This window comes from Phoenix dactylifera, chromosome 4, assembly GCF_009389715.1.
Source record: "Phoenix dactylifera cultivar Barhee BC4 chromosome 4, palm_55x_up_171113_PBpolish2nd_filt_p, whole genome shotgun sequence".
NCBI lineage: Eukaryota > Viridiplantae > Streptophyta > Magnoliopsida > Arecales > Arecaceae > Phoenix > Phoenix dactylifera.
The window spans coordinates 26,382,004-26,409,169 of NC_052395.1; the positions used below are offsets into that span (position 1 = coordinate 26,382,004).

General features: G+C 39.5%; 1 long non-coding RNA gene and 1 pseudogene across 1 annotated transcript; one reads left to right on the forward strand and one right to left on the reverse strand.

The window, feature by feature from the left end:
- LOC103696997 overlaps positions 1 to 16,834 on the forward strand; it is a 33,616-nt pseudogene extending 16,782 nt beyond the window's left edge.
- On the reverse strand, positions 16,424 to 18,632 carry LOC120110590. Its single transcript, XR_005511747.1, has 2 exons — positions 18,545 to 18,632; positions 16,424 to 18,463 (listed from the first exon to the last, which is right to left on the reverse strand). It is a non-coding gene; the product is annotated as an uncharacterized LOC120110590 (long non-coding RNA).
- Between the last annotated feature and the right edge of the window lie 8,534 nt (positions 18,633 to 27,166).

Here is a 27,166-nt window from a genome sequence, read left to right on the forward strand (position 1 = left end):
GACCTACCATTGTTCGTCTTCTCCGGCCGCACGCCGCACCGCCGCCCTTGAGTGCTGCTTCACCCGTGCTGCCGCCGCGCGCCGCCCACCCTTCGCCGCTTCTGCTCCACCGGCCGAAGCCACCATCCCCTTCTATCTTCCGTGTCCGCCTCCACCGCGCTGCCCAACCCCTCCTTCCCTTGAGCTCTGCCTCCGTCGTCGCCGCAGCTCCGCCGCCACCCGCCTGCCGCTTCGTCTGCTCCGCCGCCGGCCGTCCCCATCCCGAACCCGTCACCTTCCGCCGCCCCTCTTTCCCCTCATTCTTTTTCTTCTTCGGCCACTGCAGCTCACTCGAGCACCCCTCCATCGACCCCAGACAGGCCCCTTTTAAGCCCAAGTTTCAGGCCACCCCACTGCCACCTTACGGGCCCAAGCCAGCAGGCCCTCACTACAGAGGCCTGATCCCATCCCACAAACTCGAACAGGTCCACTCCCTGTCATTTTACAAGCCCAGCAGACTCGCCAAGGTGCTGTGATCAAATCCAAGTTGAAGTCAATTGAAGCCAATTGAAAGTGTCCATCAGCTGCAATCGCGCACCGATCGTCGCCCCAGCCCACGAGCACACATTCTGGTCGTCTACTTCACGACGGATAATAAGGTTTCCACTTTTCTTGGGCTTGTTCATTTAATTATGTTCTAGTTCTCTTGCATGATAGCCATATTCTTCAAACTTACTTTTGCTGTCAAAATTCAGAACATAGAACCCCTACTTTCAAACCCATCCTATTTGCCCTTTTAAAATCTAGATATTAAATTAGCACACCCTAGCAACTGGATGTTTCTTAACATTCTTTGATCAGATTGATTTAGGATCAGAACAACTGTACTACTTGATTGCAATTTAATTTCTTAAATTGAATAATCTTAATCCTTAATTTCGAATAACCGAAGTAAAAATCAGCAACATTTAAATTTTAAGTTATTTTTGTGAAAACTTGCTGATCTCTGGATCATAATAGATTGCATTAGTAGGTTGTCCTGCATTTCACATCATATTTATTAGGGTCTCAGTAGTGACACTGCATTTCACATCATCACCTAGTGTCGTCATTGCATGCCAACCCGTAGTGATAGGGAGTACTATTTTAATCAACTTAAAACCTTTGTAGCTACCATGAATTCCGACGTTTATAGATCTCTCATAGAACAGCTCGATGCCATGCGGGCTGGACACGAGGAATTCAAACAAGAGATCCGTGAGCTCATGTGAAATTCTAGGATCCCTAAACCGCCAACCTCTATTGCAGCCGAACCTAAAATTGGTTTGGTCACATCACCTGTAATCCTTCCCCATTTTCCTAGGCACCAAACTCAATGCTCTAGGTGTCAACAATTCGGCCACATAGCATCCCAATATTCCATTAAGACCTACATGATTACTGAACTAGAAGTTAGGAGCCAAGAGGTCGAATATGTCGAAGAAGTCTATGAACCAAATATAGAAGACTATGAAGAAGACTTTGAAGACGAACCCACAGAATTAGACTTTGTCCAAAATGATTCCTAAGGGGAGACTATTGATCTAAGTACAGCTAAGCCACTTCACATCACTACTGTGGAAGAGGTAGTGAAAGATATTGAGAGCTAGTCACCTGAGTTGGCATTTGTAGCTAAAGATACCCATGCGGCGTCCAACCGTGAACGTTCTCCTGTAGTAGTTTCTCTTCTAGAGGAGTTTCATGATGTAGTCCCTAATGATCTTCCGAATGCACTTTCTCCAATGCGTGATATCCAACGTGCAATTGATCTAGTTTCCGAAGCATCTCTGCCCAACCTTCCATATCATAGGCTCAGACCGAATGCATATGCTAGGATCTGGAATTTAATGTGACCGACAGTTGAGTTTGCATATAATAGTTTGGTTAACAAGTCCATAGGCATGAGTCCATTCGAAGTGGTGCATGATTACAAACCTAGGCGACCCATAGACCTATTTTTTATGTCTCATCAGTATAGAGTCTTTAAGTCTGCACAATCATTTGCATCACATCCATATTCATTGTATCAAGAAATCAGCAATTGTAGTCATTTTAATAACTTAAAATATAAATCCCTTGTTGAATTACACAGACGTTATAAAGAGTTAAGTAAAATAGGTTACGTCATGATAAGAATTAGATTTGAACGACTTTCTTCGGAAACGTTCAAGAAATTATAAGCTTGTAGTGCGGAACCGTTCAAAGTCTTAAAAAAAATTAGTTCGAAATTCGAATACATATGTTGTGGATCTTCCTGATGACTATGGGATTAGTGCGAGATTTAATATTGAAGATATAGTCCCATACAAAAAGACAACATTCATGCCTTCTAACCCCTTTATTGATATACCTGCCCATATTGAACATCCTGAACTATTACCTGCTATTGAGCCACCACCTCTCAAATTTCATGCACGCAGAGAACAAATAGAACATATATTGGATGAGCAGGTTATTTTAACCAGGAATGGTGGTTACCAATGTTACCTTGTTCGGTGGAAAGGTCGACCAAAGTCTGAAGTGACGTGGATTTTCAGAGCCCAGTTGCAGCGCCTTGACCCCGATTTTCTAGAGCAGTACGACAGCCGGCCAGACCTGTACTCGACGAAGTCGAGTTTTTCTCATCCGGAAGGAGTTGATAGGGATATCAGAGCCCTTCATCTAGATGATCCTGAGCCTCCGGATTGAGTCAGACTCGGATTGGGTCCATTTGAGTCTGAGTCATTTTCTTTTATTGCATTATTTGCTTTTGTCTTAATCAAGTCAATTTGGTCAGTTGTTTTGTTATTAGACTAGTCAATTGGGTTTATGTAATTGGGTTAATTTAGTGGACCAATTTTGGTAAGGAATTAGTTGATATAAGGGTCCAAATTTAATCGGTGTTAATTGATTGATTTGATCAATTGATTACTTGATTTGGTCAAGATGTAAGGTCTATATAAAGACCACCCCTCTCATGTATGAGGCAATTGATGATTGAATGAAAAAACCCTAGCCTCCTTCTTGTTCTTCTTCTTCTTCCTTCTCCCCTTCTCTTCTTCCTGCGTCTCTATAACCTCTTCTTCCTTCTCCCTCCCTTGTTCTTCCTCCTTCTCCTCTTTCCCTGTAGTTGTGCTACATCAGATACAAGGGGGCTCCGATAAGGAGAGATAGTTATTGTTGAAAGTTGTAGAAGAGGAAGTGGAAGAACTACTTTAAGTATGTACGCGGGTGGAAGTTGTGAGAAGGGAGATCGGGAATCTTGAAATAGCATCATGGCTAGACCTAAATGGCACCCTTGGTCAATGAGATTCATAGAGCTATCCCAGAATAACTAGGAGAAGGCCTAATGCTCATGTTGTACGACATGTATGATGGAATAATAATAAACATAACCATGAAATCTCAAGAGTTTCAAGATATATTGCTTTTATTTGGAAAGGTCATAAAAGGACGCATGATTGAAATAAGCCAGTAAGCTGTGTAATGCCTAGCATTTATAAGGTGGTATCAAAAGTACCTTCTAAATGTGTGAAGGTGGTGACGAATTGCATTGTTTCTTCCTTGCAAGGTACTTTTATATTTTTCAGAAAAATGTCTGGCTACTGTGAAGAAATGCAAGAACCATTTACAAGATTGACAACAAAGGAAGTTCTTGCTCTTGAGTGTTTTTTCTAATGCTTGCAATATCTGAAAAAGAAAGAGAAACAGAAGCGAATGATCTTCTGTCGCATTATTTTTGTTAGCAGTGGACTCCATTTCTACATTGGCTGCACATATAATTTTGTATTTATCACAATGGAAACCAAACTCTCATATCATTTACTGTATTGTCACCATCGCAAGTAGATGCTGTTTATGCTTTTTTCCCACTCTTGTATGCAAGAATGCATGGTAGTAGACCTCTTCAAAAGACTCCAATGAGCAGTTTGGGGAACACCACACTTGCCCTGGATTGACAAATCCAAAGGACTTTTCAGCTGGATAATTTCATCATTTTCCTTTTGTTTTTGTTGTTGGAGGACTATTTTGCATGAGCATTGCTAGTCTCAAATTACATTGGCATCATTGTAGTTGGTAGACTTTGAGAGCTTTTTAAAGCTCTTTCTGCTAACCTAGTCAGTGGTTGCAAACAAGCTTTTTCTGTGTTTTGCTTACAATAGAACCTCAAAATGTCAGATAATTTAATTCACTTTTTCTATGCAAAAGAAGGTTTTGAAATGTCTGCATATACTTTTTCAGTACTAAATTTTTCCAAATGAATTACTCTTTTTTTTGACCAGTTTGTTTCTATTCTTGAGCCTTTCTAACTTTATGCTGGTTTTTCCTTTTTTTTTCCTTTTTAGGTTAGTCTGAGTGAAATGGACTCTTAAGCTAGATAGATTGTTAGCTAATTAGAAATTTAAATCAGAATTAGAGAACTCATGTAATTTGATTAGGATTTGATTCAAGATCTGTCTGAGGTTTTCGTTTATTTCTTGTAGGACCCTTTTTCAAGGATTTATTTTTGGCCATTCTTTGAGGACCTTTTTCTGAACCGTTTCTTCCATTTATTTTCTGTTTATGGGTTATCTGCCTCTTACACTCTGTTCTGGCATTTGGTGACTGTTCGAGATTGCTGACAGCATCTTGGTATCTGTAAATTCGTTTCGGTGTTTAACTTACAAAGCCTTGTTCTCTTGGTTTATATTGCGCTTTCACACTTGGCTGACCAGAACTACAGTGTCTTCCCTGAGAGTGTTTGAACATCAGCAAGGCCTATTTATATTAAGAGATTTGATACTATATTCACTTTTTGTATGTTTTGCTATTTCACTTGGAAATTATTGGCCTGCTAAGTGCTTAATGCTTGTTTAGACCCTGTCAGTCATTTTGCTGTAAGGTGTATACGTGCCTTACTGTGTCCTTAGCTCCCAATTCTTGCAGTAGTGAGGTTGAGCATCATTCTTGCTTCCTTGGTGTATTCAGTTTCTTCTATTACTTTTATTATGCTCATGTATATTTCGGTGTCGCTCCAAGCTTTGTAGGTGGAATCTTGTCAACACAGATGAAATACTGCAACTATTAATATGATCAGGGTTTCTACTGGAACTGTTTCTATTATACAAGCTCATTTACTAGAGTGATCCTGATGTTGGTTCTTTGCATCCCTTCCTAGGCTGATCATGAGATCCCAAAGCCTTTTGATTGGTTTGAGCATACTATTCTTGCTAGAGATATTTTTAGCACGATTTAATTTTGTATAATGCTCTTTTGGAGCTTAATATGATCAATAATGTGTTAATGATTTAACGTGAACCCAGATATTCATATAAAAACATCCAAGGGGCCAACATTGACTTTAACTATCATGGATATTTTAGTGATTTGGCACTAGTGATGGAAACACCAATTAAATTGAGAACATGAGTATAATCATATATCTGTCCCTTTGCTGCAGTAACAATGCTCATATTTCCCAAGTAACTACTAATTCTATCACTTTGGTTATGTTTGCCATTTGTAGTGTATCTAGAGTTCTAGACCTACTGAGATTATCTAAACCCTCCTGGATTCTTGAATCAGGTAAGTCTACCCTTACTCATCCATCACCATTGCTGAAGCCACTTTAATTTGCTCTATTAATACTTCACCAGTTTTTATTTTACGTAAGGATGCTTTTATGAAGAGGTGCAAAGGAGGTGACCCATGCCAACTTGTGCTTTCATTATTCAGCAAGACCAGTGCTCATATTATTGTCATAAGTCCTTATAAAACATGATCAAAATGCACCAGGTTTCAATTAATATAAAGAAACAACCGTTACATTGCCAAGGCCCAAGAGACATCAGAACAAATAGTGCTTATTATATTAAAAAAAAGAGAGCATATCAGCAGTTTATTTGGCAATTGGAACTCTGTAATTGATATGTAGGTTCTAGAGAGCTACCTTATCAACTCGATCCTTGTTGCACTGAATTTAGTGAAGTGCTTGCTCATGTATAGCTTATTTGTACTAAATAAAGGAACATTTTGCTGAAGGGAATCTTATTTGCTCCCTTCAGGGACTCCCAAATGCTGGAAAGTCAACTGTTTTGGCAGCTATTACGCTTGCAAAACCAGATATTGCTGACTACCCTTTCGCAACTTTAATGCCAAACCTTGGTCGCCTTGATGGAGACCCTACTTTAGAAGCACTTAAGTATTCCTCAGGAGCAACATTAGCTGATTTGCCTGGTCTGATTGAAGGTGCTCATTTAGGCAAGGTACTTCTGAGCGCATCGTATATTGTCATATTTTCCTTTATTGACAGCATCAGATGTTTTGTTCACAAAAAAAAAGAAAAAATATTTTATTACAGGGGCTTGGGCAGAATTTCTTGAGACACCTAAGGCAAACTCGACTTCTTGTTCATGTTGTTGATGCTGCTGCAGAGAACCCCATAAATGATTAAAGAACTGTGAGGGAGGTAACCTATATTTTTGCTCCTTATGTAAAAATTTATTAGTTTCTGTCTTCATTTTGTTTTTGCTCTATTTTTTTTTTTAACTGGAATATCTTCGATAGCTTACTGTAGTAGATGACTTTAGTGTGGAAATGGTTGAATGTGGTTCTAGCTATTGAACTGATGTTTTATGAGCAGACATAGCTATAAAGGATAAGCAGTACCTCAGATATCAAAGATGGTTTTGACAGAATTAAGGGTATTTATGGAATCCTTTGATGATATGAAGTAAAATATGCTTAAGATGGTCACTTAGCTGAATGATAGTCAGTTTGCAGTCTGCTAGCCAGTGGCCAACACTGCACATATTGCATTGTGCCATGCTGGATGGACATGTTTCCTGTCATAACCTGCACCCCCCACCCCCACTCCCCACATCCCCACCCAAAAAGGGGCTTAAGAGCTCTTTTGGCTTGGTTCCAAGCACTATAGCTCTATGACCATGGTCTGCCGAACCAGTCCGTACCAGCCGGTTCGGCCCGGTATAGACCGGACCGGCCTGGAACCAGTACTCGGACAACATGGATACCGGTTCCAGCTGTCCGGATACCGATTCCAGCTATTTTTGGGCTGGTACCGACTGGTACGCATGCGTACCGGCTACATACCGGTCTCGTATCGGCCCGTACTGGTACGAGCCGGCCTGTTCTCACCAGTACCATTTTTTTTTTAAGTACAGCGCGCACACCGTGGATTTTAAACCATAGCGTGCGCGCTGTGGTGTGAGAACACGTGGCCTGAAAGGGCAGAGCGCCCCCCGCGGGCGTGGGGCCGTGCTGTTAGAGGGCGGCTCTCGGCCCCAAGTCGCCACACCAAATCCTTGCCTCATGCTTCTTATGCGCACCTCGTTAAGATGGTATTTTGGGCCGATGCGGGTAATGCCGGTTGATATTCGCCTCCTTCGGATGGTCACAGATGCAAGTCAAGGGGCGGGCCTACTGGCTGCAGCTTGGCCCGACCCTTAGCTTGTTGCGAATGATGGACGCTCTCTTTCGGATGGCCGTGGGAATCAAGACAAGGGGCAGGTCTACTGGCTGCAGCTTGACCTGTCCCTTGGCTTGAAAGAAACAACCAAACAATGCAAGTAATTGTGGAGGAAAGATTAAGGTTGATTCTATTCCCAAAAGAAAGATACAAGAACAATCTAACAAGAGCTATGATTGGCTCTTGCTAGCCCAAGTCCAAGAACAAGCTCAAGGACCGAATACAATAGGGCAAAGCCCTCCCAAGCCTAAGGCCGAAACAAAGCAAAGACACTTCTACGACATAAGATAGATGATAGCTAACCCAAAGACCCTCATTCCCTCCTATTTATAGTGTTCTCCAAGTGGCACAAGAGTGGCTAAGGCATAGGGGGCTTCATGGCACATGTAGGGCCAAAGGCTTGGCCAAGGCATGGCCAAGCCTTAGGCATAGGTTGCTGGCCCGGCTGGGGCCTTTGCAGGGGGCAGGCAGGCCATTGGTAGGGCCTGGGCGCTGTGGCAGGGCGCCTGGGCGCGGCAGGGGCGCGGCTGGGCGGGCTGGCAGGGCCGCTGGGGCGCGGCAAGTGGCGCGCGCAGGCCGCTGTCGGGCGGGCGCGCGACTTGCAGTGAGGTTTGCTGGGCCGAACCTCGCTAGGAGCGCTGGCGGGGCGGGCGGGCGCGCAGGCGGGCGTGCAGGCGGGCGGGCGAACCCTGCCACTGGGCACGCCTGGCTTGCTGCTGGCGCGGCTGAACCTCGCCAGGCCTGTGCCCAGCCCCTGGGCGCACCTGGCTTGCTGCTGGCGCGGCAGAACCGTGCCAGGCCAGCAGTAGACGTGCCAAGGGGCTTGGCCTTGCTGTCCATCGTGCGCGCATGGTGTGGACGTCGCGCGCACGTCCTTGGCTCGGCCTTGCTGATGCCGATTCTCCACTTGGCCGTTCTTGCCGTGGCCGGCCTCCTCCCATGTCAAGTGTCCTTCCTCGGCCTCTTTGTGCCCCCGTGTCTCCTTTGGCCGAAGGCATGGCTTTAGCCGGCTGTGGCGTTGCTTCGCCTATGCTCGGCCGAGGTTGTGCGGGCGTGCGTGGGTGCGCCAAGGCCGAGCACGGGCGTTATTGGGGCCATTTCTCCTCATGGCCTCCTAGGCCATGGAGGTCTTTCCTCCATGCTAGGCATCTTCCGTTGGCCTCCTCATGCCCGAAAATAATGAGTTGACGGTGCGGCGGGCTTGGGTCCTCAACACATTCGTCCGCGCGTTTTCGCGAGCGGTTCCACCGTGCGTGGGCGCGATTCCTCGCGCGCAGTTCCCCCGCCTGCGCGGAGCAGCACGCCCACGCTTCATAAATGCCACAGTGGCATTTACATGCTTCATAAATGCCACAGAGTGGCATTAAATGCCACTCTGTGGCCAGCCTGATGCGTCCGCGTGCGGATGGGAACCAAAAAAAAAAAATTCTGCCCCACGCATTTCCTAGCACAATTCCACTGCGCTGGGAACCGCCGCAGGCGCGATTCCACCGTGCTGGGGGCCACCCCGTGCGCATACGGGAATCGAAAAAAAAAAATTTGCCGCATCCGCGCGCGTCGCACGCGGACGGAACCAAAAAAAAAGGAAGCAGAAGACCGGTTCGTATCGGACCGGTTCCGGTACGAACCAGTCTCGAACCGGTCTGATAGGCAACCGGTACGCCTACCGGTACCGGTTCATCGTACCTTGTCTGTGACCATCCCATTTTGAACTAACACTCCATGAGTTGATTGCTATGGCTCGTGCTGGTGCCAGTACTGATCAATATGGGCAAGTGAAAACATGGTCATGTTAATGCAGTAGGGATATTGAAGCTGTTAATTCCTTTTCTTGAAACAGATGTGCCTATTGTCTTAGTGGCCTTTAGATAGTAAAAGCTAATGGCGGTAAGAAAAATTGCCATCAGATAACTGAAAATATCTTGCCATTTGACTATTTGTGAAGTTACCCTGCAAAATATGCTTCTCAAAAGCTCAAATTAAAGTGAAATTGTATCAAGAATTGATATGCATGTTATGGTATCCTTGATACAGTATTGAAAATACCATTATTAGTCTTTTTCTTGTTATGTTTGAAGCAAGGTAATCTGAACCGGCCCGTACCGGCCGGTTCAGCACGTACCATACCGGTTCCAGGGCCAACCGAAACGGTTCGGCCGTGAAAAATGGTTCTAGCCTGGTACTAGTGCGGGGAAGAAGAAAGAAGTGGAAGAACAGAAAAGAAAAAGGAAGAAAGAAGAGGAAGAAGAAGAGAAAGAGGAGGAGAAGAAGAAGAGGAAGACGAGAAGAGAAAGAGAAGACTTACCGGTACCGGGCCTTGTCGGGGTGATCCTCGTCGGGGCTTGCTCGCGAGAGAAGAGCGGAAGAGAGAGGAGAGGAGCAGAGGAGAGAGGAGAAGAAACAAGAAGGCTCGGGAAGAACATCTTGCGCGGAAAACGCGTCCTACAAGGGAAACAGCGCGGCGTTCCGTGCGCAATTTTAAGTGAAAAAACAAGAAAAATGTGCGGAAATGCGTTTTGCGCGCGTGGGGCCGCGCGCTCGCGCTCTTGTGTGCTATTCCCGAATCGGGTCGATACGACCCAATTTGGTTTGGTATGGTACCGGTACCGGTGCCCACCGGCACGTCAGTACAATCGGCACGTCGGACCTTGGTTTGAAGTGATGATGATGAATTGGTAAGTCCTATTATGTAACATTTGATTAAAAGTGCATGACACTGAAACAGTCTCATCTTAGCTGACTGTACCTTTTGTTGCCAGAGTCCCGTCAATTTTTGAACAAATTTTGCTGCAATTATGATGTTATATTTTGGGTCTGTGCACCAACCCATTATAAATTTATCTCAATCATCACCAATTCATGGAGAAAAGTCGATCATATTAACTGCTACTACATATCTACTCTCAAAATCGAAATCTTAGGGTTTCTGGGAGTAGCTTGATTTATCACATACATTATTATATTTATAATGCTAATCTATTTCAAAGACATGTTTCCAACTCTTGTATCAACACGTGGCTGCAAAACATAATTAACAGTCTTTGTGATATTCAATAAAATAATAATATTTCAAGTCCCGAAAAGTACTTTCTGTTTCTACTAAAGCAACAAATAACTTATGCAGAGTAGCCATGCAACGCGAACAAGAAAATTGAACTTAGCAAAGGATCCAAAAACAAAATAGACCAACAGATGAATATCCAGAACACGCAAAAGACCACAGCATAATCATGAAACTGGTAGCTATAGTCTGCAAAGGATTTCAAAACTTCCATTGCTATGAAAATTTTTGGGAGCCTAATAGGCTTCAAACTTCTCTCATCAATTTTTCAACTAGATTGCATGTGATAGATTATTTATTCTAGAAGAGCTGTGGAATATGACTATGTGCTTAACTTGAAATTTTATTTATAGTTCTGTCAGAGCTTAGAAAAAAGTTTTGGAATACTCCAATGATGATCCACATGGAAATATTTGCCCTTCAGACAAATCTGAATATCTGATTATGGTAGAAGCATATTTGAGCTTCTCCATATTGACATTGCCAACATTGTCTTTTTGCCAACTCTAGTGTATGAAGTTAAGCACATGCATGTGTTAGAGGCTTTGAAAACTTTTTAGATACTCTTTGTGCATATCTTTCTACAGAGGATAGATAGTCTTTAAAAGAGATTTAGAAGAAGTGCAGCTCAAAAACAGGGTGCATCTATTGGCTTGTCAAACACTATGTTTATCAACCCATCCCTTTTTTGAATTTGGGCTCATGATATCCCTATCATCTTGGACCCTAGACCCCGCAATGGCGGGAGCCTCGTGCTCTAAGCCACCTCTTTTTTCGAAACATAGAAACAACCTCTTTATATGTGGAGGTAAGGCTGCATACACCCCAGGCGCATTGGTAAGATTGCTCCATTATGACCTAGGTGTCACGGGTTCGAAAAACGAAGCCTCTCCACATGCGGAGATAAGACTACATACATATGACCCTCCCCAAAGCCCACAGTTGTAGGAGACCTATGCATTAGGATGCCCATTTATGCCCTTATCATCTTGAAGGAGAGTTCTCTTGTACCTTTTGTTAATTAATAGGAGATGTTTAAATCCTCAAAGAAAAAAGAAATACAAAAGGTACCAACAAAAAAAAGATAAGTTTATTTAGCAGTATCCTACAAGTGGAGATGGTAAGCAACAAACAATTGCACAGAACCACTTGAGTTGATTATATTTTTTAAGATTGTAGTTGTATAGTCCCTGCTTTGTACTGTTCATGTAAGTGCTATGGAATTATGGATCCTAAGTACCTTGAAACTTATCTGGGATCCTTGAATGGTGGAGTAGGAGTGTCATGTTTGCCAACCTTAACTTGGATATGGTATCTTCTAGCACATATGATTATATGATGTCTAGTTTAATACAAAAACTGCATCAATTTCCAGTTGTGTGTCTAAAACATATTAACACATTTTGCTTGTTATAGAATCGTACCTTACTTTTATGCTATATTATGATAAGGGCTATCATGCCCTGAAGTTTTATAAACTATATGTTGTTGTGTTGAGGTGTCAATTTGATAGCTTGGAGAAACAAGGATAAATCTAAAAATAAATTTAGCAATGATGGCTCAGATATTATGATATAGCAGATGAGTAGATAGGTAGCAGATTGTGTGATATGATCAAGTGTGATGTAAGATACTCTAGTAATAAGAGAGGCTTAGGACATGTATATAAGCAAATCTAGAATGAGGACCTTAGAAAATATGGCTAGAATTTTTTAGACAGGATCTGACGAAGCTACCACTTAAATTTAAGATGCAGTTGTTTTTAGGTAAAGAATTGCTCAAAGATTTTTTTAAGCAACCTAAAATATAGCATTGGGAATGCAAATTACATGTCAGAGCAAGGTCGGCGGAACCGTCCCGAATCGAGCGGTTTGGAGAGTACCGAGCTGTACCAGTGGCGGACCGAGACGGCTCTGGCAACCGAAACGAAAATTATCCGACAGAGGGGGAGAAGAAGAAAAGAGAGGAAAAGAGAGAGAGAGCGAGCAAGGGAGGGAGGGAGGGAGGGAGGGAGAGAGGGAAAGGAAAGAAGAGAGAGGGTTGCGGAGGCCGGCGAGCTGTAGAGGAGGGGCTCTGCCTTCGGGTCCCCTCCTCCGCCTCCTCCGTGTGGCTCACCGGCCTCCGCCACCCTCCTCTCTCCCTCCCTCTCTCCTCCTTCTCTCTCTCTTTCTCTCTCCCATTCTCACTCTCCCCCACCTCCTCTACTATGTCGGTATGGGCCCGACAAAGAACAGTATGGGGGCGTACCAACCTGTGCCGCTAAGCAACCGTTCCGGGCTCCGGTTTCGGCACAACAAACCTTGTGTTAGAGGAAGTATGGATTGTTGTGACCTCTATCTTATCGAAGATTTTTACTATTTTAAATAACTTGAATAATATTTTTACTTTTGACGGTTACTTCTCTCTCTTTCTCTCCCCTACTCCCCACCCCCTCCCCTCTTCTCTCTCCTCTTCCTTAAAGATCTAGCAAGGCTTGAGCCAAGAGCGGTGAAAATGGAGTCTTTGAAGCAACTAATAGTGATGTTTTTCATTATTATAATTTGTATTTGTGGATGGGTGACTCAAGCACACTCGCCAAGGGCCAATTCAAGTCCTTCTGCGAGATAGTGCTTATGGACTAAGGCTATGGTTCTCATAGTACATATATTTTGATATGTTTTGCATTTGCCTGACCCTTGTTGGTTTTCTCAAGATTAATAACTGATTTTGCATTATCTTGGACTTCCAAATGCTTTATGCTACACAGGAGTAGCTTTGACAACAGGTGGACCTTCTTGCAGGAATTACGAATGTACAACCCAGATTATCTTCAACGACCATATATAGTAGTGTTAAACAAGATTGACCTTCCAGAGGTGCATTCTAGTCCCATGCTCCAATAAAATTCATGCTCTTATACAAAGCTATATCTATGTTTTTCACCTTCTCCTTGGTTAATGATCCTTTGTTGTATTTTGCTCAACGAGATTTAAGTAAGACTTGACCATGTGTCTTATAAAAATATTTTCAGTCTAAAATAATACATCCATCACTTTTATAACAGGCTCGAGATAGGCTGCCATCATTGGTACAAGAAGTCCCCAAGATTGGATGTAGAGAGGCACCTAACTTAGATATGAGGCAGGAATTATCTATTGAAAGTAAAGATGTGCGCATACTTTCCTCAGGAATTATCCAAGACCTCTTGCACTTGTGGGTGCTAGTGTTTTGTAAGATCCTGTCCCAGTATAATCTTTATTCTCATCTCCTTTAAATATATTTACTCTCTTTTCTTCCTTTATTTCCCTTTCTTTTATGCTAGGCCTAGATACATTGACATCCAGAATAATAAGACTAAAAAGCTTGTTACATTTCAGAAGTATGATTCTGTCATTAATGATCAATTGGATCCATAAATATCACCATTAAACACAATTTCTTTTGTCATACTTTCCGAACGAACTTTTAGTCACTTCTCCAGATTCTTTTTTTTATAATAAGAGAAAACTTCAGCTCGGCATAAGAAAGTGGAACTATAGTTTATAATAGAATATTCAACCTTTTTGGATGTTTCTTATTATTATCAATGTTTAATAGGGAGATACACCACCAGACATCTCTGTTACCCTAGAAGAGTAGCTTAATGAGGATTGTTCGACTTTTGGAAGCTCGCTTGTATAAATTTTCAATTTATAGTAGAAATTGAAGAAATATAGAGAGTTTTAATGACATTACATCCACAGGAAGATAATCTATCATTATTCCATTGGCTTATTATCCTATATTTAAAGTGCCTTCACATATTGTTTAGAACTTTAGATAGAATAGTTGGCTTGCACCAAATCTCAATCCTTGTTGCCAGCAACGCATGCATAGTAGAATTCCTTGAAGGCAGGCTCCCACAGGCCACAACTTTAAAGACTATTATGCAGATGCCCAAGCGACCAATTGTAACAACATTGGGTCAAAAGGTCCAAGATCAACAATTATTCTCAGCAGCTAACAGCAGATTGATGATGCTGATCTGATATGAACTAATCCTACCTGCGAACCCGTTATCATGGCCTGACCGAAATCTCATCTTGGATCTGAACCTAGAATGAGGTGTTGGGAAGTTTCTATATGAGGTGTTTCACTAAGAATTTGATTTTAATGTGTGCTTGCCTTGCATCATCAACTTGCAGTGGTTGAGAACTAAAAGCAACCTGGACCAAGGATGTAGCACACCTGAGGACAGTTGTTCACAGGGCACAAAACAAATTCAAAATAAACTAGACCAAGAGTGCGGAACCTATTACAGATCTCTGAGAAATGCTCTTTTTGCGGCACATGGAATTGAAAATAATAAGGGCTCAAGAGTGATGCCTAGTTATTACACGAGGCATCGGGCACTACACAATTGCAAGTTGTGTGTGTTTCTATGCATTTAACAAGAGTATCTGCATGTCTGTGTTCTCAAGATTATGTTCATTATCTTATGAGTGTATGCATTTTTAACCTGCCAAGGTTTAGAATCTGTATTAGGTGAAATCATAGGTTGACATGATGAAGTTGCATTCTTTTAATAAAACCACTGTGTGTAGTGTTCTGCTATAGATTTTTTTCTGCAACATGTTTCATCTTTTGTAGATTTAATCATGCTAATCAGGAACGTTGGTAATGGAAGATGTCTATTGTTCAGTCACTAGACATGTGCTACTAAAGAAAATCAAACTTAAGTTGGTTATATTTACTGCAAATACTGGCCTTTTGAATCCATAAGATGGTAAAGCTGAATCCTTTATCTGTTTTTTTTGTTAATATAATGGAATTGGACATTGTCTCTTGAATGATTATTAAAATTAAAATCATGGTTAGGATGTGGAATAAAATGAGGAAAGGCACATGAACCTATCTTTCAGTGACCTTATCTAGAAGTGGGCTGGATCCTATAAAATTTCTTGGCTAAGTTGTCAGGGCGGTTTTGCTTCTCTTTTTTCTGGTGTGTGATTTTGATGTTTGGAAGGGCTTTTAGCTCCTACTACCATCCAGCCTTGGCTTCATTACCTGCTTCTCATTAGTTATACTAGAGTTGACAATGCATACTGCATGTGAGAGGAGATATGATGGTGTGGTTCCCCGTCTCATTTGAAATATCTTTTGTTTATTTGTGTAATTCGGTAAATCTTTTAGTAGGCGAACTCTTGTTTCAACTGACAACTTGACTAAGTTGGATGTCTCTTTCATATTTGAGTAGCATAGACATGAGGAAAATGCGAGGATGTGCAATGCTAGTCTCATCTCCTGTTTTCCATTTTTTTATTCTAGAGAATGTTGCATGCCATGTGTGACCGGATTCAATCATTTAAGGCTTTCACATTATATAAATGAACAAAATATTTGACTTTATCTGTAGTATGCCTTCAATAAAGATTTGCTAGAATTGATGTTGGCTACAAATCTATTTAGTCTTACGGTTTCTTAATGGAAATAGTATGCCTTCAATAAAGATTTGCTAGAATTGATGTTGGCTACAAATCTATTTAGTCTTACGGTTTCTTAATGGAAAGCTATTTCCTTTTATACATATAGGATGTTATTGGATGTCTACAGTTTTTGCAAACACAACATACCTTTGTTTCTATGGTTTAAAGTAAGGTACGCCGTCTTGGTACCGGGCTCCGTACTGGTGCCACTCTATCACTGTATCGGTACGGTACAGGGACAGTTCGACAATACCGAATGTCAGTATCTCCTGTACCATGTACCAATACCGAACTGGTATTGTACAGTACGCCCCGTACCATCCGGTTCAGTACGGTACGGCAAATCTTGGTTTAAATCTTCTTTGTTGTAATGCCATAATTCTTTCTTTTTTGGTTGGTTCTACCCATTGTGGCTATTATGTCATAATGTTGTTATTTTGTTGCTTGTTGCAGAAAACTCATTGGCATTGATGAAATGCTGAGGGAGATAAGGGCAGCCCTAAGGAAATGCCAAGATTTAGAAAAGGCACTAGAAACAAAAAAAGCGCAAGAAAATCATCGCTTAATTGCAGATACCTATGAGCAAAAGATACCCAAACTGCCTACATTGTAAGTAGCCATCAGCTCCTGCTGTCATGTGTACATATTTCTTTGAGCAAAGTCCTGTGTACATTTTTATTAAAGAAAGGGAGTATATATTAAGCAACTTGTTGACTGATGGCTGCATTTTACCATAGAGGATCAGGACCTTGTACAAAGGCTTGGAATACTCTAAAACATAATAGCAGAGATTACTGATCAGGGATTAAGAGGAGTATCAATAAGATTTAATGCTTCCAAAAAGGGTGGCGTTTTTGGGTTTTATACTTGTTTTCTGTTGGTTGTCATGTACTCTGTTGTATTATATGGTATTTATGTTAATTGAACTTCAATTGACAGTTTTATGAGACCAAACAATTAACATGCAAGTGAAAATTGTTAACATGTAAAGGACTGAAATGTTCTCTGTTATAAAGAGACTAATGCCAAAAAACAGTTTGCATGGAGATGTACAAGATTTTAAGATGCAAGCAGCCCTATGGAGCAATTGTTGTCGGGAAGTATGATAAATGAGGGCAAGCAAAAAGGTTTTCGTTTGCACAGAGGTTCAGGCAAGTTCGCGTATCATAATTGTTATGCAGGCATGCGAAGATGCATGCATGAGTTTGTTGATATTTTGTAGCATGGCAAGCCTTAACAAATAATATGCACCATTTTTCTTGTAGCAATGGATCCTACGCTCTTGCATCGAATCCAGTGATTATGTAGAAATGACAAGTTCATATGGGTGGCTAACACTACCACCTTGGTCTTGGTTTGCATGCTTGATACATTTTTCCCAACTACTAAAGTGTCTATCTAGAAGTAAGGTTCGCCAAACCAATATCTAAAGATATACTGCTTCAATATGGATCTTTATGTATCCTACCGAACCAAGGCATGCCAGAGACAATCTCATGTCTCGAAAGAGGAAGGGCCATGCTTTTGGAGATTGCCTTAATGGTAGCATGACAGCAATGGCTTCAAGTCTTGGATGGCGCGTCCTAAATTTAGACCTGGGTAGTCATGGTGAGTAGCTCTCTCTCTAAAAAAAGTTACTCAGCTGTCTTGCACCACTCATTTTATTTCATTATGTGGCACATTTCATGATGCCAATTCAGAGGGGAGCCATAAGAGTCCCATAAACCAGCTGGGTGACTCTCCGAGTTACATGTTTCAGTGAAGCATTTTCTAATTTTTTGTCACAAACATACGAGATCCCCCTTGCGAAGGTCATCGAGTCGAGCTGGCGGCACAGAGATGAATTTCATAACAAAGAGCAAACTTCTTGTGTTATCTGGTGTTTATAAGATCGAATAGTAAGTAGAAAAATTGGAAAACGATTTGTCCTTTATTTACCGAAAATACGCCTGTACCAAAGAGAGAGCACAATATCCAGGTGACATGCTCATGTTTGCTGCTGCCGATACATGTGATTTGCCCTAGATCACACGGCATGAAGTTGTAAAAATGTTGAAGTTTGTCTAAACCATTCTTCCCGCTGCATGCAATACTAAGAATTCTAAACAGTACAAAAACTGAGAAAACCTCAATAGCAATACAAAATAAGAGGACAGAACAAAAAAAATTACACAACAAATACCAAGATAAGTTTTCCATAATCTGGATGCCTAGGCATAATAACGCTCGACCTGAAAACTGAAGCCGTCATTTTTCCAAGCCACATCTGTGCAGATTAGAGAAAGGATATGCTGTTGCAATGATGCTGTCAATGTGTCCCTGTGACTATTGTCATGTTTGGCTGTGTTGATCAATAGGATTCCAGGGCAGTGCACAGAAGAGTCAACTTGTCTTTGCTCGCTTCCAAACAATCACTGTTCCATCTAATTCAGAAGAGGCCAACAAGTTCTCCCCATGATTCCAGGCAACTCCTATAACCGAAGAACCATGCCCCTGCCGAAACAAATAAATCAGCATCACAGAGATAAAGTCTGAAGTTATATGCATGCAGCGAAATCTAGAAAGTGGGCAGACCTGCAGCTTATTTACACACGTGTGCTTTCGCCGAGTTAAGTCATAGAAGTAAACATTTGACTCCTTGCTGCCAGAAACTTAATGTTCAGCAAACCAGTTAGTAATCTGTGAGTTAACTGAAATGAACAAAAAGACGTACTTATAATATTTATCATCAAGCAAGTGCAACTGTCATAGAAAAGATCATTTAACTGCAATAAAAAAAGAAATTATATCTGAAAGTGGAACAGCATGTGCAGTAGACACATGTTGGAAGTGTTGTTTCATATCAAGCAGGACCAAATTCCACCAGCAAAAAGGGTGATAATCTGGAACATAATCAAGACTGAAGCCTCATTGTTGGTTACGATCAATGGGTTCTAACTATCCAGTCAACTATCTTTAACGTAGGTGGACAAAGATACCAATGCAACCAGTTCAGATATGATGCAATTGGAACATTAAAGTGAACATGGTTCTTAGGTTTCTCAGAAAGTGATTGTTCCACCATATCCAAAAATGGAGGTCAGATATCTTGTTCAAAAGATAAATGGAGCTCAAATATCAATTTTGCAATTGGAACATTTTTCTTGATATTTTTTTTGGCAAAGCAGAGGGTTAAGCTCCATTCCGAACTTCCAACCAACCAAGAGGACCTTTATAAGGTAAATACGAAGCTTCATAATTCCAACCATGAAGTAAAAGATTGACATACAAATAGCCTATTTTGCTAAGACAATCAGCCAGGGCATTGTTTTATCTCCTTCTTAATACCTTTTCTTCCATCTTCTAATATCTTGCAGGTTAGGACCTAATAAATATTTAATCAGTGATTATGAAAATACTACTTCATGTATCACAGGTAGTGCAAACCATTGGAAGTGTGATATGTACCTATAAATTTCCCTTTTTCAAGGGAAAGTAGAGGGCAGAAAGAAGGGCCAATGCTGTGCACCCAGGGAGCTAATTTGAGAGAGCACAAAAGAGTCAAATACCCTTACACCTCCACGGCAACACTACACAAGACAACATAACTAGATGAGTACTGAAAGAAAGCTCAATAGCTTAAGATACAGATTGATGGAATTTCCAATGCAAGAGATGAAAGAAAACCTGAAGAAATAAATGTTTCCATCTTGAACACATGTAAGAAGTACAGGACCTCATGTCACAAGAGAAAGGGTACGATACTGCAAAGTTGTGATTGCAGATTTGCTCCCGCTACTCCTGTTTCGATGGGACCTGGATATGGACCCTATATGGGAGTTCACGCTAACAGTGTATATACATCCCTATGATGTTCACTCAAGTTGCAACATTCTGGGTCATGGTATACTGAACTAGCCCATACCGGCCAGTTCAGCCCATATATATATGTATGTATGTATGTATGTACGGATATGTACGTATATGTATGTATGTACGGATATGTACGTATATGTACGTGTATGTACGGATATGTACGTATGTACGTGTATGTACGGATATGTACGTATGTACGTGTATGTACGGATATGTACGTATGTACGTGTATGTACGGATATGTACGTATGTACGTGTATGTACGGATATGTACGTATGTACGTGTATGTACGGATATGTACGTATGTACGTGTATGTACGGATATGTACGTATGTACGTGTATGTACGGATATGTACGTATGTACGTATATGTACGTATATATATGTATATATATATATATATATATATATATATATATATATATATATATATATATATATATATATATATATATATATATATATATATATATATATATATATATATATATGCATGCATGCTTGTATAGACTATTCTTCTCTCGAGAGAGAAGAGGGTATTTTTTCCTCTTAGATCCAAAAATAATAATCAAGCATCAAAATCAAAGATCCACATCCTTGATTATGATCTACATCATTGAAAAAGGTCTAAACACCAACGGTCATGTATTTTTCTGGTCTCTAACCTATGCATTAAGTAGATACAAAAATAAATATTTTAAAATAACATAAGATCATGTTTTGCTCTGATTTTTAGTATTAAGATTTTCAATCTATACATGTTTTAGTACATATAGATATGATTGCTAGGACGTAATTTTAATTTAAATGCTTTATTATATATTTTTGTGTACTAGTTCAACTGACATCATCATTTTTTATTTAGTTGATATAGGTTACGTACTACCAATATATATTTTTTTCAATTTTTATATATTTTTAATCATATATACCATGATCAACTGTGTGAATCTTTGACTTGAACGATTATTAAATTTAAATTTGAGGAAAATAGTTACCCTCTTCTTTTGAAAAATGTATAACCATTCCTACATAACTTATAAGCTGATTTTGAAAGCAGCGTATATCCTTTATTTTTCCAACTTTTGCCCTCACTTTCATTTCTTTAGTGTTTTTTATCGGACCTGGGAGATTTTCACTTCTCTTTAGGTTCTCATGGGGCCTTACCATGTTTGCTTTCTGAACTTCATGCATCTCCTTTCCGTTCCATGTGTCTCTTTTCCATGCCTTGTGGATCTCTTGGCCCTTGTCACCTACCTACATCAAATCTCCTTGTAGATATGTAGAGCAACCACCATCAATGATGCAGCCATAACGGAAGTTTCTTCCATATGTAAAACTCCCTTGAGGAACTCCTGCTCGATGTTGGATATCATGCAGTTTTAGCACTGTTGTGCTAGTAATGAAAATATGGGTACCCTATCTTTCAACAGCACATTCATTGATATGTTAAAGACTACTTCAAAAACAACTCAGACACTGCAATAGAACGATAATTTTAGAAAATAAATCACATAGATTTTCCCCTCCCCCCAACCTCTGGCCATAATTCTTCTCCTCATTCTTCTCTCTAGTTTTTTACTTAGATTTTTGGCTTGGCATCCAGATATGTAAACAGAGGCTAAGCAAAGACACCAACTCTCTTATAGTAGTTTTGAAGCAACTGCAAAGCTTATAGGATGGCATGGGCATGAAAACAACCATAAAGTTTTGGTAAAACCAATCACACTAAATATCAGCAGAAGTGGGAGAGAAGAAGATAAGGCACTGGTGATGGTGGCAGCAACCTTCAAGACTCTACTAAGACCTACTGCCTCAAATGTAATTTGAGGAGCATGAGCATAATCTCGACTTTTGAATAAAATGTTGGGAGTTGGGACCAAATCCATGTATTGGTAGCTAATCCCATTACTTATTAGATTGGACTCAACAAGTCATTGATTTGTTCAGCACACGATTTTAAACTAATACTTTTTTGCATCAAATTAATTAAATATGAGAAATCCATGTTCCTCATGCTGAATCCACGGATCCAACACTAGCAAGTACATCATTTATGAATTTTTTTAGGATTTTCAGACCCTAATAAAATATATATACATACATATACATATACTTATACATACATATGTATGTATATGTATATGTATGTATATGTATATGTATGTATATGTATATGTATATGTATGTATGTATATGTATATGTATGTATGTATATGTATATGTATGTATGTATATGTACATAAATATACATATATACGTATATACATATATATACATATATATATATATGTGCGTGACAGTGTGTGTGTGTGCGTATCTACATATATGTATATATATATATATATACACACATATATATACATATATGTGTGTGTGTATAATCTACATATATATGAGTGTGTGTCTATATATATAGAGAGAGAGAGGAGAAGAGGGGGGGGGGGAGGCAGTGCGGAAGGGTTTAAATAGGGAAGATGAGGTTAAGAGATTCGGGTCTGAAGCCTTTTTTTTATGGGCTTGGTTCTTCAGCCGTGGGATTTAATCCGTATCTAAATTTGGTCATGTTGGGTCTAAGAAATTTGGGTTGGGATAGCTTTCGATATCGCGGCAACTGATTTTGTTGTTTGTTGGGCCTCTAAATGAAGGTTAGTCAGCCTATTGGCGCAATTAGGGGTTAGATCATATACTTGTGAACTATGCGCTGCCATAAACCATGGCCAAAATGAGGAGTCATGCTCAATGGCGGAGCAAAGCTCCGAGAGAAAGAAAGAAGGAAAGATGGGTGAGGGCTCAATGGAAAAGACTTAAGACTAGAAAAAATAAATGGTTAAAATTCTTTCATTTATGGCCATTAATTCTGTTGGCATGGTTAGTGATACACGTTTTCATGTATAGCACATGTGGAGTTTTTCCACCTACATGAAAGTGTATAAGTAGTGCTCCTCTATAATTTGATTTTCCTTCCTCTGCGAGCAAGTTATAGACATTTGTCCAAATTGTTTGTGAGAGTTCCATTTCAGAGATAAGAGCGAGACTTGTCTCATATTTTTGACTAGTTTATTAAGTTTCATATACATTGTTGACCTTTTTCTATTAGTTTAAATTTTTGTAGATAATTGATTAGATAACGTGATATCAGAGATCAAATTTGATGGAAATCATAAGTTACAATGTTCTTTGGTTCAATTAATTTTCTTAATTATTACTGATTATCTTATCCTAATTCCAGTATGTTTTGACTCAATTACTTATGCAAGTCGGAGACTATAAGGGACTAGGAATCTAGCTGGTGATGTCAAGATGCACACATGGAAGCATGAAAATAGAAAGAAATTGGGTTTATTAAAATTACAAAAAATAGAACATATTATTAGATTTTAAAATAATTATTGAAGCATGCAAATGTGAAATGATTAAGAAAATAAATTCAATTTGAAGGATCTAAACTTAACTAGAACCAAAACGTAAGAAAGAGAAGCGGAAGATTACTAAGCAAGGATAACCAGCTAGATCCTTATCAATCGAATCACTTGATCTAGCCAAAGTCATACCAATCTTTGCTTGGGCTTCTCATGCTTCCACAAATGTTGCGCCGGCAAGGCCATTTGGAGTTGCACAAAGATTTCATGGAGTTGCATGAGATCTAGGTTTCGTCACACTCAAATGGAATATTTAGTGTTATAGGGCCCTCGCATTGCCATTGATTTATGAGATCCTTTAGAATGAAAACATCCAAAATAAGGTTTTGACGAACAAATCCAACAGTCACCCTATATGCTATCAAAATGAATTGATGATAGCATATTGCTGTCACTTAGACCCTACTTTGACTTAAACTCAAATATTATCTGACCATAAGAATTTTACGATCAAAAAATAAACTAATAGAAAAGGAATTACCATCATTTCTCTACTGACAATTTGATTCTTGCCAATAGTTCGTACTCAGACTACACTTATACAGGGCAAAATTTAGCTATAACTTTCTCATTTGGCCTTCGATTAACACAATTCAATCTACATTGGAAAGTTTACTTGATTATAGATGCTATATGGAAGTGATTTATCCTAAATTTATATTCGTTCTGACTATGGTATAGCTATCTTTTAGACTAACATGAACTAAGCTACATCTAGTATTGTTATTCGATCTGCTATCGAATCACTTTATAAGTCTAAGCTTTTTAAAGAGATATGAGTCAAGTTTTACCTCATAGCCTTCCTTTAGCTATAGTTGGATGAGTCTACATATCATCCTAGGGCCTTGTGACAATGAAGAGTATGCATTCAACATTTAGTATTGTTCAAGTACAACTTCTATTGCATCCATGAAATTTTCGGTTGTTCCTTAATTTTACTTGACCTTGTTCATCCATCCATTAGACTCCTTTGTTATGAAATTTGATATAATAAGGACCAAGGTCTTGTTAGCATAGGGTAAGGGTTTTCTAGCTTGCATGAATTAACCTTCAAATGTGATTTTCGCATTACACATGATCAGAGTATGAAGCCTTTAATACTAATAGTTATTCTGATCTGACAACATTTCTCTTTTAGTTTGTTATATCAATCATTTTCCTCTCTAAAAGCCATAATTTTCATATCCAGAAACACGAGCAAAGAACCATGATAAACTCTGAATTTAGTAATAGCATTATTGTGATATAATATGCATATGACTCAAGACCATTACAGGTCATTGTATTGTAACTATTGGTATAACACAATATTATATAGCCAAGAGAATTTTTTTATGTACATCACACTTGTTTTATATTAGCCATTCCAGATGTTATACAACTTACAACTGCAAAATGAATGGGTTCTTAATGTTTCATATTTAAACAATTTTTTTTTTCCACTTAACTAATGAAGGCATAACTATTCAAATGTATATTCAAGCTCCTACTGATTAACTTAATATGTCCTATGAAAACATAGAAATTGAATAATTCTTGTCTTTATTAATTATTCTTCTGAATAATTGGTACCGTTGTTGCCTTTTCCTCCTTGAAACAATAAAAGAAGCAGAACCCACATACCAACTCCTATTTTTATTGACTTTGAGACCATGTAATGGCTCTTCAGCCCAAAAGCATTGTAAACAGATATTATGTTCATAACAGACCATTAACAAGCTAAAGATCCCAGGAACACTTTATGTTATAGTGATCTATGTGACATAAGGATGAAAAAATGATACTATGAATATTTTCGTAGTACGCAAACTACATAATGATTTTATGTAATTATATTTTACATTGAATAGAAGTAAATATTAAATTCTGAAAACAAACAATGCCAAATCAGTTATGGGTGCTATCTAAGACCACAATGAAGATCAAAACATTTTTGTCAAGATCATCAGATATGTTTATGACCTAATGTTTGTGTTGCTGACCTACCATAAAGGTCATGATAACATTCAAATAACCATTTTCAATACCTCATGTCACATGTGACACTAATAGAAACATCTCCCTATGATAATGGAAACTCCTTGAGCCACCCATTAGTGACTCATGAGCCTCATTCTATATATATTCCATTAAGAATAAATCCACTTGGTCCAGTTCTCTCCAAAAAAGGAAAAAGAGAAGTGCATGGAGCAAATTTTGGAGTGTATAAATATTATTAACAAAAAAATATATGAAACTTGATTTTGATAGAATCACATCCATCCATCCTTTTTTCTAAATCCTTCCTGCATGTTGCCACAGATATTTTGAGCTGTATAATAAAGTGCACTGCATGCTGGCATATTCTGGAAAGGCCTCCACAACAGCCAGCTGCATGAAGGTGCCAACTTGGTCATTAAACAGCCCTAAGCATGAGGGTGCCAACCTGGTAAATTGCAGATTACAACATATCGATCTACAGGTAAGACCTATAGTATCTCAGTTAAACAAAATTAAGTTGCTAGGATCCAAAGCTAAGTTGGATCATAACCCTTTCAATCGTTAATTAGGATTTTAATCCGAGCAATACTCCAGCTTTGAACCCTGGACTTCCTCCAAGGGCAAAACCTTGGATAAGAGGTGGCAGCCGATCATTAGTTAGGATTGTAAGGCATTGATGATGAAAAAAACAGGATTTGACTACTAGTCTAAATGCAACACTGATTAACAATATACACTGTCAAATGATAACAGGGTTTTGAGTTTGTTTCCCAACCTCAGCTCCTTAATGTGAAACATGTGCAAAAATCTCCAGTTAATTAATGCAGATGGAATTGCCTTCTGGTGTCATCATGATCCATTTCTCCTCCCACTGATTCCATCAGACCAACCACTTTAATGATTGCATAATTTGTGATTGTTGGTCTTTGGATCACAAAGTATGTATAAGATTTTCAAAATAAAATCAATAGAGGAGATGGAAGGTGTAGTTCTATAAACAAGTCTATTTAACAAGTATGTCAAAAGAATCCAGAGCATATATGGTAAAAACAATACCTAACCCTCTTATTTGCCCCTTTTGGTTCAAGAAGAAGTAGAGCAATCTGGAAACACCACGAATCTCCTCGAGGACGGTGACTGAACCACTAGGAATAAAAGCGTTTCATCGTACATGTTGTACAGTCTGCAGTTCATTTGTTTTCTTGGGTTTCTGAAAACCAAAACAGAAAACAGGAGCAACACCAAGCGACCCTCATTCATTCTTCTCACATGCAGTATGTATTTTGCCAATTGTGGAATTCTATAATGAACACAATAGCCTATGATCATCTGGCTATGGTCCAATCTTTTAACTCAAATAAGAAATTGGAATCTGACCGATGTTGAAACATCACTTGTCAGCTATAGAAATAGAAAGATAGAGATGGAAGAGAGAGACAGGTGGGGAGGGAAGCAGCAGCAGCAGCAGCTTGCCAATGGTAATTCATTTTAGAAAATCTTTGCATGTCAAAGCAATAGTAGATTTTAATCTGTCCTTGGAATTGTCCAATAGACATTGCTTCAAGAAAATTTGAGAATCCTATGAGGGTCTTAGATGATCCCGCCTCTTGGAAACACAATTACACATGAAAACCAAGAAAGCCAATCAAGAAACTATTCTTAGGCCCTGTTTGGGGGAACTGTGGGCAGTAAAGCTTTTAAAAGTAGAGCCCTTGAAAGTAGGGCTTTCTGTAGTAAAACTTTTATAATAAATTATTTACTGTTTAGTAACTACATTTATAAAGAAGAGCCGCAGCCCTCTAAAACTCTGCCAAATGGGCCTTAGTCATACAGTAGATTAATCTACTTTGCAAGACAATGAATAAGTAGAACAATCTCTCTCAATATTCATAGACGGTCGGTAGCGCATACCTAAACGGACAAAAAGGACAGGAAAGC